Source organism: Lutra lutra, chromosome 6, assembly GCF_902655055.1.
Source record: "Lutra lutra chromosome 6, mLutLut1.2, whole genome shotgun sequence".
In the NCBI taxonomy this organism is placed as follows: Eukaryota; Metazoa; Chordata; class Mammalia; order Carnivora; family Mustelidae; genus Lutra; species Lutra lutra.
The window spans coordinates 80,556,318-80,575,055 of NC_062283.1; the positions used below are offsets into that span (position 1 = coordinate 80,556,318).

Consider the following 18,738-nt stretch of genomic DNA (forward strand, 5'->3'; position numbering starts at 1 on the left):
AACTTCCCATTGATTCAGAAAACCTTCCTTGCAACATTTCACAATAACTCAAAAGCCGCAGCCCTTCCACAAACAAACCTCAGGCTGTTTTTTTAGGTAAAGTGCCGTGTCTACTGTACTATATATGTATTTCTTATCTATTTAACAAGTATAAAACTGTGCGACCATTTTTACTAGGTTCTTTTCTACCCTTTTTTTCCCTTTTTTTTTAGTGTTCTACTTGACAAAAAAATTTTTTTTTGACAAATTTTTTGAGTATCGTGCCCCAGTTGCATTATTTTCCAGAGTGTGGAGATTTTTAGAAACACAGATGTTGCATTAAAGCAGAACTGAGTGTAATTTGAACAGAATTTACCAGCTTAGAACTGTTGCAATCCTTGTTTCAGGGTAAATTTTTTTGTTTTATAATCATAATTATTTTGTTTCCTTATTAAGGCCCACAAAACCAAATTTAAAGTTTTCACCGCCAGAGAGTAAGTAACAGCCTTAAAAATATTTACTGCTTTTTATATTGATATATTTTGTTTGAATCTAAAACTGCAGATTTTAGATACTAAACTATATTACTCTATATTAGAAAACATTCCAAAAACATTGCGTTCTCCTTAGTTTAATCCCTTTTTGATAACCAGTTATCATTGTAATATGCAAATACCTGAAAATGCTCAAATTATTCTTTTTAGAATAAAGATTTATTGATAAGATCCAGAAGATATTTAAAGAATATTAGGAGTTTAACATTAGGAAGATTTAATAGCAAAGGCTGTTATTACTATCATTATTACTATTATTATTTCCTTGAACATATATTTCTTTTTGTTATTTACCCTTTTCAAAAGATTTTTATCCTTTTTTAAAAAATATTTTGTTTATTTATTTGGCAGATCACAAGTAGGCAGAGAGAGAGGAGGAAGCAGGCTCCCCGCCGAGCAGAGAGCCCGATGTGGGGCTCGATTCCAGGACTCTGGGATCATGACCTGAGCCGAAGGCAGAGGTTTTAACCCACTGAGCCACCCAGGCACCCCAAGATTTTTATTCTTATATGTTTAATCAAGTCTTTAAGGAATGCAAAAAATATGCTTGTCAATTATAGTCATCTGTTACTGTATGAAGGAGGAAAGTTCTTTGGTAATTAGCTGTGTATATGGTATGTGCTATTAAAACAATTAGCTTAAATGTTGTACGTGACTCTGGCTTTATTTGTTTTTCAGTGTGTGCCTCATCCTGTCTTCCCCCCCATCCAGTGATGCCAGAGAAGTGTGATTTTTGGAGTAATGAGAGCTCAGTGAGGAAATACTAGCACCTGACGGCCCTTTAAAGCATTTAGCAATCAAAGGTGGGTTGTCCAAAATCTACTTACCCCAAACAGAAATACAGAGAAACTGCTAAGCTTTATCTTTATAATTATTCATTGCTTATGATTTTGGTTTCTGCATAGCCTCTATGTTTTCTAGGTCAGTATTAACTGTCTTAGATAACAATCTGTCTTGATCTAGACTCTATTGCCTAAATTGGTCTGTCAATTAAATGCTTTGTGATTATGATGAAAAGCATCATTATAACTCTTAGAATAGAGGTCTACGAACAAAGTTGTACCCCATGGAGAGCAGCTTCCACCACCGAACCATGGCTGCGTACAGTCTATATAAGGGTAGGGCTGGCATCACTCAGTGCAGAACAATCACTTACATCTTTCAGTACAGACTACCAGGTCTGTGTGTGTATATCTATATATTCACTTCTTATTTTATGACAAGAGAATAAGATTTAAATTAGGTTTTACAGGATGATCCATTAATACATTTGTCAACTGGGAAAATTTTTATGTCTTTGTTGATTTTCTATGGTTTGATCTCTTAAATCTGTAGTCTATTCTCACTAGTGATGTACAGTAAGTATCGAGGCATTTACATCTACAAATATATCTTAAAATATCATAGTTTATACTTTGTACAATAAAAAAGTCCCATGCAGTAGTCTCAATAGCTTTCATTAATATTTGATCAGAATCTAATAAATCATTAGACACCAGGGTCCTGATATTGGTATCACCAACAAAATAGTCTTTTCTTTCTTTCTTTTTTTTTTTTTAAAGATTTTATTTATGGGCACATAGGTGGCTCAGTTGGTTAAGTGTCTGCCTTTGGCTCAGGTCATGATCCCAGAGTCTTGGGATCAAGTCCTGCATCGGGCTTTCTGCTCAGCGTGTGCCTGCTTCTCCCTCTCCTTCTGCCTGCTGCTCTGCCTACTTGTGATATCTCTCTCTCTTTCCTGGTGTCAATTAAATAAAAAAGAGATTTTATTTATTTATTTGACACAGAGAAAGAGAGAGAGAGCATAAGCAAGAGGAGCTGCAGAGGGAGGGAGAAGCAGGCGCTCCCCGCTGAGCAGAGACCCCCCCCCCCCCAGCATGGGTCTTGATCCTGGAATCATGACCTGAGCTGAAGGCAGGCTCTTAACTGACTGAGCCACCCAGGTGCCGCCCAATTACCCTTTCCCAAAATAAAACTAATAGTATTTATAAAGATGTTCACATTTAAAAAGTAAATCATACACAATTACATAAATCAGGTCAATGGGCCAGAGTCAGTTCCTAAAAATCACAAATTTGTGACTTCTTCTTTAAACAGTGTATAAAAACCTCCAAGGAAACATCAAGTCGTTAACTTCCTTATTTTTGAAAGATTTTTTTCTTCATTGAGTTTGTAGTCTTCTACTTGTCACCAAATACCAACTGGGCTTTAACAAAGGAAAGGGGGGAAAAAAAAAGCAACAACCCATACACAAAGGTCAATCATGCATGTAAACTTTTGGCATTGTATAATGAAGTACCCTTAAACTCTTGGTGAATAAACATCTTGAATGCCAAGTGGATTTTCAGGGGACACACATACTGACATTCCTAAAGTTCTAAAGCCAGTTTTCAAATTCTAAGTTATTCTTTCATAATGTACAAAACCATTTAGTCTTCAACAGAGAGTCCTTATTTTAATTAAAAAACAAACAAACAAACACCAAAACCTTGAAGTTTGAAAATAAAAGCTTATATTTTAGAGAGTTGATGAGGAAAGAACCTGTGAGTTGCTGCTGTATAAATATAAACTGCCAGAGGGACGCCTGGTTGACTTAAGTCAGAAGAACGTGCAACTCCTGATCTTGGGTTTGTAAGTTCGAACCCCACGCTGGGTGTAGAAGTTTCTTAAAAATAAATAAGTAACTTCAAAAATAAATAGATACATATAAACTGTTGGGGAGTAAATAAGAATTTTAAAAGACAACAACATTCTGACATCTCAACTTTATGTTGCCTTGATGAGTGTATGTTTTGCAGGAAGTCTTTGTTTTCTGGTTCTGACTTGTTCACTGACTCAAGATTCGACCTATGGGTGATCATTTCATTTCTCAGGTCCTTGTTTCTCTTCTGTCAAAAGAAGAGGTTTGTCTCCAGAATCTTAAGGTCCTTCTGTTTCCAAAATGTTGTAAAATTATCATTCAGACATCATGATATTATTTTTAAAAACTATCTGTTTACAGGAAGAGATTTGGAATGCACACTGCATAGGGACTACTGGGTTGAGAGAAGCTAAAACAATTTCGCAGGCGTTGAGGAAAGGACTGTTGTTCTGAACAGACCACGACTGGAAAGGGGTGTGTAATTTCTCCCTTAAAACCGGTTTATTTGCCTCAAATACTGATGGAGGAAAGAGTACACGAATGTCTATTGTTAAAACAAAATTAAATATCATTTATCATACTGGATCTGTAGATAACATGGGCCATTACCCACATATTACTTGTTAGATTTAATGCCTTCTAGCGCTCAAGTAATTGTATTGAACTTCTCATTTGTGTATGTTGTTTATCTTGAGTAAAGTTTGTTTCAAAGATCAGTGCCCCTGAGTTAGTCAGGAAAAGGTCAAAGCTCTTAAACCTGTCTGATATACATCAACTAAAAGCCTCGGAACTAGTGACACCTCTTTTTAGAGCCTTTCAATTGCAAGGTAGAAAGAGAGAGAGAGAAGAACCATAAGGCAGGTATTTTTCTATAGTAGTTCGATTTAGTGATTGTGAGACTAGTAAGCCATTAATTGAATATAAAAACATTGCAAATACATATTTTTGTGCTTGTTTTAGGGCTGTCTGCCACCTTGACAAAGAAGAGGAAAACAATGCATTTGTACGAGTAGATAGACCTTGCATCTCTGAGTTTCCTGGGCCTCAAATAATTGGCAGCATGACTCTGAAATGCAGACACAGAAAGTCACCTTTGATTTAATGCCTTTTTTGGGTCTTTTCATGTTTTTATTTTGGTGCATTTTTTTCCCTGATATTTCAAATATTACTTTGGTGCTAAAAAATCAAGAGGGGAAAATTCAGGCAGAAAAAAAGGAGAAAAATCAACTCATTACTCCTTTCCCATGTATGATTGGGCTCATGTGATTGGTACCTTGGACTTTGTACTGTCATTTCACTCCTTTCTCTGCAGACATCAATCCTAGGAAATTAAAAGCAAAATTCGGAAGTGTGAGGAAAAGCACCAATTATTATGTATGCACATGGTTTGTGAGGATTCCTAACTATTGATCTGCAGGTAGGTGTCTAGGTTGAAGTAGGTTTAAATGGGTAGGTGGCCGTGCTGTAGTTTTACATTTATCATAATTAATATCTAAAACAGGAAGGAAAAGACAAATTGTCACTCTTCTTACTTCCCCCATTTGCCTCTGCAAAAGTAGGAGAGAGAGGGGATTGCTTTCTATCTACTTGAAATAAGACATTTAAACCATAGTGAATTCAAAAATCCTTAGGCATTTTCCTCAAAGTTTCCTTCAGTGAAAATTGATATGAATCAAAAATTTCATATTAAAAAAAAATGGCAGGACCATTGCTCCTAGCAGAGTTATCTGAATGATTTGCTAGGTCAAGCAATCTGTCAACTATTTTCCTCTAGATCAGAGGATTAGTATATCAGGCCAGATTCTTATCCTGTATAAGGTGGAACAAAGTTATTTTTGGAATCTGAGAGTATATGATTTGACACTCCTAAAGGAGACTTTCTGAGACTTTATTTCTAAAAACGAGTAGATATTATAGTAAAATATAATTCCTATGCTTAAGTACAGCTGTAAAATCTAAAATGCAGTTTGAATACATTCAGAGTGAGTCTTCAATGCTTTCTCCATTAAATAAAGAGATTGCAAATTAAAAGTACTCAAAAATTGCAGTTGACACGTTCAGGAACTCATTAACTTCATTCTTTTCCGAAATCACCGTAGCAATTAGTCTAAACTTTAATTGGCCAAAATTGTTCATCATTAAAACACTGATTTTTAAGAGACTATTTTTTTTTTTTTTTACTTGGACTTACATTTTTTAGAATTTTAAATCCATTACTCTGAAATGATCAAGCATGTTTGCATTTGCATTTTATTTGTCCAGAGAAGACCCTCTTATTCTTGACCTCTTCTGCTTGGTCAGATGTCAGTGAGCATCTTGTGCCAATCAGCTATAGATTGCGGGACAATCTCTATTTCCCCAGAAAACAGGGGAAAATGTGTATACTGGAATCTAATTTATATTTAGAAATCTTGATAGGATCTTTTTGTTAATTCTTAAATATTTCTTTATGATATAACCTTTATCTTTTTATCTTGTTTAACTTTTTCAGTTTAAGATATCACTTCCTTATGAACAGATCAACCACCTCAAAATTGCCCACCTCAACTTCAAACATATGAGCTCTTATAATCCTTCCTTCATGTGTTCAGTTAGTCATTGGGTCATTCAACGGCATCCAGTGCTGACACTGCTAGCAACATGGAGTAAGAAGAGGAAAGGGATGTGTTCTATGATTCCAAGCGCTTATAAAAGTCAGGTAAACAAGTAAGTGCATTTAAATGTTAAGAGAACACGGGGCGCCTGGGTGCCTCAGTGGGTTAAGCCTCTGCCTTCGGCTTGGGTCATGATCTCGGGATCCTGGGATGGAGCCCTGCATCTGGCTCTCTGCTCAGCAGGGGGCCTGCTTCTCCCCCTCCCCCACCTCCGCCTCTCTGCCTAGTTGTGATCTCTGTCTGCCAAATACATAAATAAGATCTTAAAAAATAAATAAATAAATAAATGTTAAGAGAACAAATGCAGGGGTGACTGGGTGGTTCAGTGGGTTAAGCCTCTGCCTTTGGCTGGGGTCATGATCCCTGGACTCTCTGCTCAGCTGGGGGCCTGTTTCCCCCTCCCCCTCTGCCTGCTTCTCTGCCTACTTGTGATCTCTCTCTCTCTCTCTCTGTCAAATAAATAAATAAAATCTTAATAAAAAAGAGAGAGAGAGAGAAAGAAAGAACAAGGGCAGCAGAATATGCATGTCATGCTTGGAGCCCAAAGGAAGGTATGGTTTTTACCATCTGGGAGTGGGGAGGAGAAAACAGAAAGCTGTGGGTGTAGTTGATGCTTGATCTGAGTGTTCCAAGGTGTTTTTGCCAGATGGTCAATGAATGAAAGTGCTCTCCCTACAGAAGGAGAGCCAGAGGAAAAGGAAAAACCATGAGACTACAGAGTGAATTCAAGAAACAAGTAGCTCAGTCAGGCTAAAGCAGAAAGAAAAATAACACACAAGGCTGAGGCAGGGCCCAATTACATGGATGTTACCAAGACCAAGAGTGTAGATTTCAAACAGCAAAATATAGGTCATGGGAAGAATTAGCAAAGTTAAGCAAGAAAAATAATTATGACATAACGTATTTTTTTCTTTTGAAGAGAACACAGCAAATAATGGAAGATATGGAAATAAAACATTTCAGAATCTAGCTTTTGCTTCTTGTTAACAAAGTCTCCACTCTGGTCCAAGGAAACCAGAGGTATGGAGGACAGGGAGAGACGTTGCTTTCCTTCCTGGGATGACGAGAAGGGTGGACCATAGAATTCTGGGAAAGTGAGGTCCTTAACTCTGCCTTTTTCACCAATGCTAAATAAATACCTGAGTAAACATAAAATTATATTCAATTAGTTTCTTTAAAAGTCATATGACAAAAACAAAAATTATAAACTTAAGAAAATAAACCACATAATTGAAACTATTTATTTTTGTAGACATAATATATATGACAATAATGGCAAAGGGGACAGGGAACTCTTATTTGATAAAGTACTTACTTTTATTTGGCACCTTATAAAATTAAGTCTAAGTAGATCATGTTCAGTTAATGATGTATCTTGTAATCCCATAAATATCTACCTAAAATAATGCAAAGATATATATTTTAAAAAAATAGAGGAATTCAAAGGGAAAAACAAATTCAGTTAGCTTAAAAGAAGACAAGAAAGAAGACAAGAACAAAAAAACCTAGTGAGACAAATAGAAAACAAATAAAAATGTATACTTTGATCTTATTTATTTGTTTTTTATTTTAGGCTGAGAATCTGTATCTTTTAATAAGAAGGAATTAATTTATATCTAACATGATTATTAATTTTGTTAGGATAAAGTCTTATTAAAAGATACAGATTCTTAGCCTGGATAAAAATGTAAGGCCCAATTTCATCTTCCCATAACAAAAAAACTTGCCATTAAAAAAAATGCACAATGAGGGGCGCCTGGGTGGCTCAATCGGTTAAGCATCTGCCTTCGGCTCAGGTCACTATCTCAGGATCTTGGGATCCAGCCCCACATCAGTCTACTTGCTCAGCAGGGAGTCTGTTTCTCCCCCTAACTCTGCAGCTCCCCATGATTGTTCTTGATCTCTCTCTCTGTCAAATAAATAAAATCTTTAAAAAAAACCAAAAACATTGATTGAAACAAAACAGTGGAAAAAAGCATACCATGTCATCAGTCAGCGTAGAAAGTATGGAGTGGCCCTATTAATGCTAGACAAAGTAGACTCTGGGACAAAGTGTATTATCAGATATAAAGAGGAACATTTTGTAATGATAAACTGTTAATTAATTAAGGAAATATACCAGTCATATATACGTGCATAATAAAAGACCTTTAAAATTCTTGAGAAAGCACCTGACGGAACCAATAAGAGAAATAGACATATCTAACTATCATACTGTGTTTCACTCATTAAGATAGTACAACTAGACAAAAAAGATCAGAAGGTATATAGAAGATCAGAACAATATCAGCTACCTTGGACTAATGGACACCTATAGAATACACCTAGCAACCGCAAAATATACATTCTTCTTAAGTGCCCCATAGAACGTTCACTAATATAGTTGATGTGCTAGGTCCTAAAATGAGCTTGAATAACTTCAAAATATTGTAATATTCCTGAGTGTATTCTCTGACCACAATGAATGTAAATTAGAAATAACAAGATGTCTAAAAGAGTCTGAAATATTTGGAAATGAACAAATTTTTAATAATAGATGGGTCAAAGGTAAAATCATGGGGATTATTAGAAAACATTTTTTAAATGAATGATAATGTAGGTACAATACTCCCACTGCCTTTCCCTCTAGCTTGTGTGCTCACTCTCACGTTCTGCTCTCTCTTGCAAATAAATAAATAAAATTTTTAAAAATAAACAGATAATAAATATTGCCGTTAAAAGATAAAGTCTGTCAGATTAGATTAAAAACTGAGTACCCAACTACATGCTGTCTATGTGAGATAGAATTTTAATATAATGACTCAATTTTAAAGGTGTAAAAGAATGGTCAAAGATGTACTAGGCATTTGAAAACAATTAGGATACACTGAGGAGAACGTGACACCACTTCTGTGATAGTCCTGCAAAAATGTGTATCTTGAATTGAGTCATGGGGAAATATTGGACAAACTCAAACCAAGGGGCATCACACAAAATAACCTGTCCTGTTCAAAGTTCTCAAGGTTATAGAAGCCAAGGAAAAAACTAAAGAATTGTTCCAGACTGAGAGAGGGTAAAGAAACCTCCAAGAGGTGATTCTGAAGCATATCTTTTATAAATGTAAATATTAGTGGGACAACTGACAAAACTTGAATAGGGTCCAAAGAGGTGTCCTAAAGAATCAAACTGAACGAGTTAAGTGATAATATTGCAACTGTGTTACTTTTCTGATTTCGATGGCTCCATTTTCTTCTATGTTGAAGAAACATTTTCTTTTATGTTGTAGGAAGCTATATAGTAAAGTAATCAGGATTGTGGGGCTTAGAAATGATAACTTTTTCTCCAGTGGTTCAGGAAAAAATTCATTTTGCTAGTTATGCAACTTTTCCATATATTTGAAAACTTCAAAAAAATTTTTAAACTTTAAAATTAACAACAACAAAAAAAGGAACAATAATTAGAAGGAATAACATGGAACTTCTCAACAGTGATGAGGGAACAGAAGGGTAGCTGAAGACAAAGCACAAGCTAACAACCTGCAACCTCCCCTCACCCCCCACTTCTGGGTGGGACCTGCGCGACATTCTTCCTGGGATCTCCCAACTATCTTAATGTTAATACCTTGCTAGAGGGGAAAACCACCTTAACCTGACAATGGCAAGGATTCTTGGAGGTTTCTTGTAGGTTGGTCCTCTTTAGCATATGAAAGTTCTTTTGAAACCACCCTTTTCCTTTTGTTCCCCAACTCCCAAGTATGTCATCAGCAATTCCCTGGGGAAGTAGCTCTTTCTGCGCATGAGTACCGTCCCCATGCTTTAATAAACCACCATTGTGCACGAAAGACATCTCAAAAATTCCTTCTTGGTCCTCAGCTCTGGATCTCACCCCACCGAACCTCACCTATATTCCAAAACCACATCCAGAGTAATACTAGATGTTTGAGATACCGGAGTAGTGCCTTTAAAATCTGAGGGGAATCACAGAATTCAATACCCAAACGGCTATTAGTCAAGTATGAGGATAGAAGAGCAATGTTTACAGATACACAAGAATTCAGAAAGCTTATCCTCTTTATCACACAGAGAATCTATGCTATCAAAATCAGGAAATTAAAAAATAATCTGTTCTTGAAGAGAATGGCAGTGTTCAGTTGGCCTGAAGCATTAAAAGAGGGGCCCTAGAGTAGCCAGATTGGGAGGTGACCAGAGGTGTATCTGGAAATCACTCTTCTTTAGTCTAAGTCTCTTTTTTTTTTTTAAATTTTTTATTTTTTCAGCATGACAGTATTCATTATTTTTGCACCACACCCAGTGCTCCATGCAATCCGTGCCCTCTACAATACCCACCACCTGGTGCCCCCAACCTCGCACCCCCACCCCTTCAAAATTCTCAGATCGTTTTTCAGAGTCCATAGTCTCTCATGGTTCACCTCCCCTTCCAATTTCCCTCAACTCCCTTCTCCTCTCCATCTCCCCTTGTCCTCCATCCTATTTGTTATGCTCCACAAATAAGTGAAACCATATGATACTTGACTCTCTCTGCTTGACTTATTTCACTCAGCATAATCTCTTCCAGTCCCGTCCATGTTGCTACAAAACTTGGGTACTCATCCTACCTTTTTTCTTTCTTTCTTTTTTTTTTTTACAGCTTTATAAACATATATTTTTATCCCCAGGGGTACAGGTCTGCGAATCGCCAGGTTTACACACTTCACAGCACTCACCATAGCACATACCCTCCCCGATATCCATAACCCCACCCCCCTCTCCCAACCCCCTCCCTCCATCAACCCTCAGTTTGTTTTGTGAGATTAAGAGTCACTTATGGTTTGTCTCCCTCCCAATCCCATCTTGTTTCATTTACTCTTCTCCTACCCCCTCAACCCCCCATGTTGCATCTCCTCTCCCTCATATCAGGGAGATCATATGATAGTTGTCTTTCTCCGATTGACTTATTTCGCTAAGCATGATACCCTCTAGTTCCATCCACGTCATCGCAAATGGCAAGATTTCATTTCTTTTGATGGCTGCATGGTATTCCATTGTGTATATATACCACATCTTCTTTATCCATTCGTCTGTTGATGGACATCTAGGTTCTTTCCATAGTTTGGCTATTGTAGACATTGCTGCTATAAACATTCGGGTGCACGTGCCCCTTCGGATCACTACGTTTGTATCTTTAGGGTAAATACCCAGCAGTGCAATTGCAGGGTCATAGGGTAGTTCTATTTTCAACATTTTGAGGAACCTCCATGCTGTTTTCCAGAGTGGTTGCACCAGCTTGCATTCCCACCAACAGTGTAGGAGGGTTCCCCTTTCTCCGCATCCTCGCCAGCATCTGTCATTTCCTGACTTGTTCATTTTAGCCATTCTGACTGGTGTGAGGTGATATCTCATTGTGGTTTTGATTTGTATTTCCCTGATGCCGAGTGATATGGAGCACTTTTTCATGTGTCTGTTGGCCATCTGGATGTCTTCTTTGAAGAAATGTCTGTTCATGTCCTCTGCCCATTTCTTGATTGGATTCTTTGTTCTTTGGGTGTTGAGTTTGCTAAGTTCTTTATAGATTTTGGATACTAGCCCTTTATCTGATATGTCATTTGCAAATATCTTCTCCCATTCTGTCAGTTGTCTTTTGGTTTTGTTAACTGTTTCCTTTGCTGTGCAAAAGCTTTTGATCTTGATAAAATCCCAATAGTTCATTTTTGCCCTTGCTTCCCTTGCCTTTGGAGATGTTCCTAGGAAGATGTTGCTGCGGCTGAGGTCGAAGAGGTTGCTGCCTGTGTTCTCCTCAAGGATTTTGATGGATTCTTTTCTCACATTGAGATCCTTCATCCATTTTGAGTCTATTTTCGTGTGTGGTGTAAGGAAATGATCCAATTTCATTTTTCTGCATGTGCCTATCCAATTTTCCCAACACCATTTATTGAAGAGGCTGTCTTTGTTCCATTGGACATTCTTTCCTGCTTTGTCGAAGATGAGTTGACCATAGAGTTGAGGGTCCATTTCTGGGCTCTCTATTCTGTTCCATTGATCTATGTGTCTGTTTTTGTGCCAGTACCATCCTGTCTTGATGATGACAGCTTTGTAATAGAGCTTGAAGTCTGGAATTGTGATGCCACCAACTTTGGCTTTCTTTTTCAATATTCCTTTGGCTATTCGAGGTCTTTTCTGGTTCCATATAAATTTTAGGATTATTTGTTCCATTTCTTTGAAAAAAATGGATGGTACTTTGATAGGAATTGCATTAAATGTGTAGATTGCTTTAGGTACCATAGACATTTTCACTATATTTATTCTTCCAATCCAGGAGCATGGAACATTTTTCCATTTCTTTGTGTCTTCCTCAATTTCTTTCATGAGTACTTTATAGTTTTCTGTGTATAGATTCTTAGTCTCTTTGGTTAGGTTTATTCCTAGGTATCTTATAGTTTTGGGTGCAATTGTAAATGGGATGGACTCCTTAATTTCTCTTTCTTCTGTCTTGTTGTTGGTGTAGAGAAATGCAACTGATTTCTGTGCATTGATTTTATATCCTGACACTTTACTGAATTCCTGTACAAGTTCTAGCAGTTTTGGAGTGGAGTCTTTTGGGTTTTCCACATAGAGTATCATATCATCTGCAAAGAGTGATAGTTTGACTTCTTCTTTGCCGATTTGGATGCCTTTAATTTCCTTTTGTTGTCTGATGCTGAGGCTAGGACTTCTAGTACTATGTTGAATAGCAGTGGTGATAACGGACATCCCTGCCGTGTTCCTGACCTTAGCGGAAAAGCTTTCAGTTTTTCTCCATTGAGAATGATATTTGCGGTGGGTTTTTCAGAGATGGCTTTGATAATATTGAGGTATGTGCCCTCTATCCCTACACTTTGAAGAGTTTTGATCAGGAAGGGATGCTGTACTTTGTCAAATGCTTTTTCAGCATCTATGGAGAGTATCATATGATTCTTGTTCTTTCTTTTATTAATGTGTTGTATCACATTGATTGATTTGCAAATGTTGAACCAACCTTGCAGCCCTGGAATAAATCCCACTTGGTCGTGGTGAATAATCCTTTTAATGTACTGTTGAAACCTATTGGCTAGTATTTTGGCGAGAATTTTTGCATCTGTGTTCATCAAGGATATTGGTCTGTAGTTCTCTTTTTTGATGGGATCCTTGTCTGGTTTTGGGATCAAGGTGATACTGGCCTCATAAAATGAGTTTGGAAGTTTTCCTTCTATTTCTATTTTTTGGAACAGTTTCAGGAGAATAGGAATTAGTTCTTCTTTAAATGTTTGGTAGAATTCCCCCGGGAAGCCATCTGGCCCTGGGCTTTTGTTTTTTGGAGATTTTTGATGACTGTTTCAATCTCCTTACTGGTTATGGGTCTGTTCAGGCTTTCCATTTCTTCCTGGTTCAGTTGTGGTAGTTTATATGTCTCTAGGGATGCATCCATTTCTTCCAGATTGTCAAATTTGTTGGCGTAGAGTTGCTCATAGTATGTTCTTATAAGTGTCTGTATTTCTTTGGTGTTTGTTGTGATCTCTCCTCTTTGATTCATGATTTTATTTATTTGGGTCCTTTCTCTTTTCTTTTTGATAAGTCTGGCCAGGGGTTTATCAATCTTATTAATTCTTTTAAAGAACAAGCTCCTAGCTTCGTTGATTTGTTCTATTGTTTTTTTTGGTTTCTATTTCATTGATTTCTGCTCTGATCTTTATGATTTCTCTTCTCCTACTGGGTTTAGGGTTTCTTTCTTGTTCTTTCTCTAGCTCCTTTAGGTGTAGGGTTAGGTTGTGTACCTGAGACCTTTCTTGTTTCTTGAGAAAGGCTTGTACCGCTATATATTTTCCTCTCAGGACTGCCTTTGTTGTGTCCCACAGATTCTGAACCATTGTGTTTTCATTATCATTTGTTTCCATAAATTTTTTCAATTCTTCTTTAATTTCCTGGTTGACCCATTCATTCTTTAGAAGGATGCTGTTTAGCCTCCATGTATTTGGGTTCTTTCCAAATTTCCTCTTGTGATTGAGTTCTAGCTTCAGAGCATTGTGGTCTGAAAATATGCAGGGAATGATTCCAATCTTTTGATAACGGTTGAGACCTGATTTAGGACCGAGAATGTGATCTATTCTGGAGAATGTTCCATGTGCACTAGAGAAGAATGTGTATTCTGTTGCTTTGGGATGAAATGTTCTGAATATATCTGTGATGTCCATCTGGTCCAGTGTGTCATTTAAGGCCTTGATTTCCTTGTTGATCTTTTGCTTGCTTGATCTCTCCATTTCAGTGAGGGGAGTGTTAAAATCCCCTACTATTATTGTATTCTTGTCGATGTGTTTCTTTGATTTTGTTATTAATTGGTTTATATAGTTGGCTGCTCCCACGTTAGGGGCATAGATGTTTAAAATTGTTAGATCTTCTTGTTGGACAGTTCCTTTGAGTATGATAGAGTGTCCTTCCTCATCTCTTATTATAGTCTTTGGGTTAAAATCTAATTGATCTGATATAAGGATTGCCACTCCTGCTTTCTTCTGATGTCCATTAGCATGGTAAATTCTTTTCCACCCCCTCACTTTAAACCTGGAGGTGTCTTCAGGTTTAAGATGAGTTTCTTGTAGGCAACATATAGATGAGTTTTGTTTTTTTATCCATTCTGATACCCTGTGACTTTTGATTGGGGCATTTAGCCCATTAACATTCAGGGTAAGTATTGAGACATATGAACTTAGTGCCATTGTATTGCCTGTAAGGTGACTGTTATTGTATATTTTCTCTGTTTCTTTCTGATCTACTACTTTTAGGGTCTCTCTTTGCTTAGAGGACCCCTTTCAATATTTCCTGTAGAGCTGGTTTGGTATTTGCAAATTCTTTCAGTTTTTGTTTGTCCTGGAAGCTTTTAATCTCTCCTTCTATTTTCAATGATAGCCTAGCTGGATATAGTATTCTTGGCTGCATGTTTTTCTCGTTTAGTACTCTGAATATATCGTGCCAGCTCTTTCTGGCCTGCCAGGTCTCTGTGGATAAGTCTGCTGCCAATCTAATATTTTTACCATTGTATGTTACAGACTTCTTTTCCCGGGCTGCTTTCAGGATCTTTTCTTTGTCACTAAGACTTGTAAATTTTACTATTAGGTGACGGGGTGTGGACCTATTCTTATTGATTTTGAGGGGGGTTCTCTGAACCTCTTGAATTTTGATGCTTGTTCCCTTTGCCATATTGGGGAAATTCTCTCCAATAATTCTCTCCAATATACCTTCTGCTCCCCTCTCTCTTTCTTCTTCTTCTGGAATCCCAATTATTCTAATGTTGTTTCGTCTTATGGTGTCACTTATCTCTCGAATTGTCCCCTCGTGGTCCAGTAGCTGTTTGTCCCTCTTTTGCTCAGCTTCTTTATTCTCTGCCATTTGGTCTTCCATATCGCTAATTCTTTCTTCTGCCTCATTTATCCTAGCAGTGAGAGCCTCCATTTTTGATTGCACCTCATTAATAGCTTTTTTGATTTCAACTTGGTTAGATTTTAGTTCTTTTATTTCTCCAGAAAGGGCTTTTATGTCTCCCGAGAGGGTTGCTTTAATATCTTCCATGCCTTTTTCAAGCCCGGCTAGAACCTTGAGAATCGTCATTCTGAACTCTATATCTGACATATTACCAATGTCTGTATTGATTAGGTCCCTAGCCTTTGGTACTGCCTCTTGTTCTTTTTTTTGTTGTGAATTTTTCCGCCTTGTCATTTTGTCCAGATAAGAGTTTATGAAGGAGCAAGTAAAATACTAAAAGGGTGGCAACAACCCCAGGAAAATATACTTTAGCTAAATCAGAAGAGATCCCAAATTGTGAGGGGGTTGAAAGGGGATAAAAAGGGGTTAAAAAAAAAAAAAGAAACTATTTAAAAAAAGAACGCCGATAAAGAAAAAATATAAAAAGAGGAAAAAATATATATATATATTAGATAAACTATTTAAAAAACGTTAAAAAAGAAAACGGTAAAAGTTAAAAAAATTTAGCAGAAGAAGAGAAAAAGAAAAGAAAAAAAATTGAAAAAGAAAAAAAATTAAATTAACTGCAAGGCTAAAAAATCATGGGGAGAAAGCCATGAGTTCCGTGCTTTGCTTTCTTCTCCTCTGGAATTCTGCCGCTCTCCTTGGTATTGAAACTGCACTCCTCGGTAGGTGAACTTGGTCCTGGCTGGGTTTCCCGTTGATCTTCTGGGGGAGGGGCCTGTTGTAGTGATTCTCAAGCGTCTTTGCCCCAGGCAGAGTTGCACTGCCCTTACCCAGGGCCGCGCTGAGTAGCTGAGTAATCCGCTCGGGTTTGCTTTCGGGAGCTTTTGTTCCCTGAGTCCTTTCCGTAGAGTTCCGGAGGATGGGAATGAAGATGGTGGCCTCCAGGTCTCCGGCCCCGAGTTGCCGAGAGCCCGGGGCCCCACTCCTCAGTGCGCCCTCAGAGAGCAGTGGCCAATGACTCTCGTCATCCTGGCCTCCGGTCGCGCTCTGAGCTGACCGAGCCTGCGACCGGTTCAAGGCAACCCCGAGCTGAGAGTCACTCCTCGGCTCTGTCTCTGTAGCCGGCTTCCCCGTTCTAATACCGGTAAGCTCTGTGACACTCAGACACCCCCGATCCTTCTGCGACCCTGCGGGACCTGAGGCCGCGCTGACCCCGCCTGGGCTTCCAGTTAAGCCTCTGGAGCGATGTCCCTCAGTGGAACAGACTTTTAAAAGTCCCGATTTTGTGCTCCGTTGCTCCGCCGCTCGCCGGGAGCCGGCCCCTCCCCCCGCGGTCTATCTTCCGGTCGCTTTGGATTCACTTCTCCGCCAGTCCTACCTTTCAGATAGTGGTTGACTTTCTGTTTCTAGAATTGCTGTTCTTCTTCTCTTCAATCTCCCGTTGGATTTGTAGGTGTTTGCAATCTTTAGATAAGCTATTTAGCTGATCTCCCACTACCCGAAGTAGTCTCAGCCTGCTACTTCTCTGCCATCTTGACTCCTCCCCAGTCTAAGTCTCTTTTATTTATTTTTTATTTTTATGTTATTTTTTACACCTTGTAAAAATTTTTAATGTTTATCTTTTAATCTTTTATAAAGTTTTAATTAATTTTAAATTGTAGTTGACACAGTGTGACATTAGTTTCATGTGTATCATGTAAGTCTTTTTAAGTAGGTACATGTATTATTTGAATGGTGTTAAAGAATTATATTTAAAATGAATGAGAATTGAGTAAGTAAACAAAGATGGTAAGTGAAGGCAGGTTTCCTTAATCCAAAAAGGAGAAAACAGGAAAAGTAACTAGAGAAGAACTTAGATTTGAGAATTTTTTTTTTTTCTTAATAAGTTAAGACAAATAAGCATGGTGCTATATTCTGAGGGAAAACCAGAGGAGGAGGTAGGTAACCAACCATGCTGGCAGTAACAAGATGATGTCCCAGGTAGGTAGAATTGATTCGGTTGTCTTGTGTGCTACAGAGAGTCGCACTTTCCCTCACATAAGAGCATATGCTAATAAAATAATAGCACTAGAAGTAAGAGGAGTGTAAAACTTGGTGAAGATCTGAAACAACGCTGGTGGCTTATAGTTGGGGGACCTGAAAGAGGGGCACACAGGATCGCCAAGTATTATGGATGGACCAGTGGTAGAGATGAGTGTACACAGTTAGGAGCATTAGCCACACCTATGCTTGTTTATTTTTCCTCAAATGTTATCGCAACCTGGGTGTAGGTACTAAATTTAGATTTGGAATTTGCCCAGTGGGTATGAACAAGTGATAAGGCAGGAGGTGGTCCAAAGTGGGGAGAAAAGGAAGTGAACCTGCAAGATTGACAGACGCCATTAAGAAGGAGGGGTTGAGGGGCACCTGGGTGGCTGAGTGGGTTAAGCCTCTGCCTTCCCAGGATCCTGGGATCGAGCCCCATTGGGCTCTCTGCTCAGCAGGGAGCCTGCTTCCTCCTCTGTCTCTGTCTGCTGCTCTGCCTACTTGTGATCTCTGTCAAATAAATAAATAAATAAAATCTTTTTTTTTTTTTTTAAAGATTTTATTTACGGGATGCCTGGGTGGCTCAGTTGGTTAAGCAGCTGCCTTCGGCTCAGGTCATGATCCCAGCGTCCTGGGATCGAGTCCCACATCGGGCTCCTTGCTTGGCAGCGAGCCTACTTCTCCCTCTGCCTCTGCCTGCCACTCTGTCTGCCTGTGCTCACTCTCGCTTCTCTCTCTATGACAAATAAATAAATAAAATCTTAAAAAAAAAAGATTTTATTTACTTATTTGACAGAGAGAGATCACAAGTAGACGGAGAGGCAGGCAGAGAGAGAGAGAGAGGGAAGCAGGCTCCCTGCTGAGCAGAAAGCCCGATGTGGGACTCGATCCCAGGACCCTGAGATCGTGACCTGAGCCGAAGGCAGCGGCTTAACCCACTGAGCCACCCAGGCGCCCTAAATAAATAAAATCTTAAAAAAAAAAAAAAAGGAGGGGTTGAACAACTGGAGGGCAGACTGCATTGAAAAGCCAGTGAGGGTGGAAGTAAAGGAGCCCCAAACTGGGCTGATGGGACCTTGGAGTCCACGGAAGAATAGAGTAGGGGAGAGACTGACTGTTCAAAAGAATTGCTGTACGGAGAAAGCCAGCTGGGGGAAAAGACCACCAATAAACACTCAGAACTGCTTTTGCGGAAGGAAGAAAATCAGAGTGGTGCATAGAGAACGGAGGAGCTCTTCAATTTTGGAGAAGTTAGGCTGACTTAGAGCCTCTTTGCTGTTTCCTTGCATTTCCTTTTTGGGGATGATATTTCTTGGATGAATCAAACTTCCATCACATTAAACTATCTGTGTACGATAAACCACTTACTGTGAAGTCGGCCTTTGCCTGGTTTCTACCTTGGCACCAATTTAACACCTTAGTCCTTTCTAGCAAGGTTATTTTTTATTTACGTTTTCGATTTCCTCTGCATTTCA

At 38.5% G+C, this 18,738-nt stretch overlaps 1 long non-coding RNA gene across 2 annotated transcripts in view; it reads right to left on the bottom strand.

Moving 5' to 3' along the window:
• Positions 1 to 7,142: 7,142 nt before the first annotated feature.
• Positions 7,143 to 18,738, bottom strand: part of LOC125103206 (uncharacterized) — an 86,846-nt gene continuing 75,250 nt past the window's right edge. For both annotated transcript variants that reach the window (XR_007128319.1, XR_007128318.1), the window contains one exon: positions 7,143 to 7,225. This is a non-coding gene — a long non-coding RNA (uncharacterized LOC125103206). The remainder of the gene's footprint in view (positions 7,226 to 18,738) is intronic.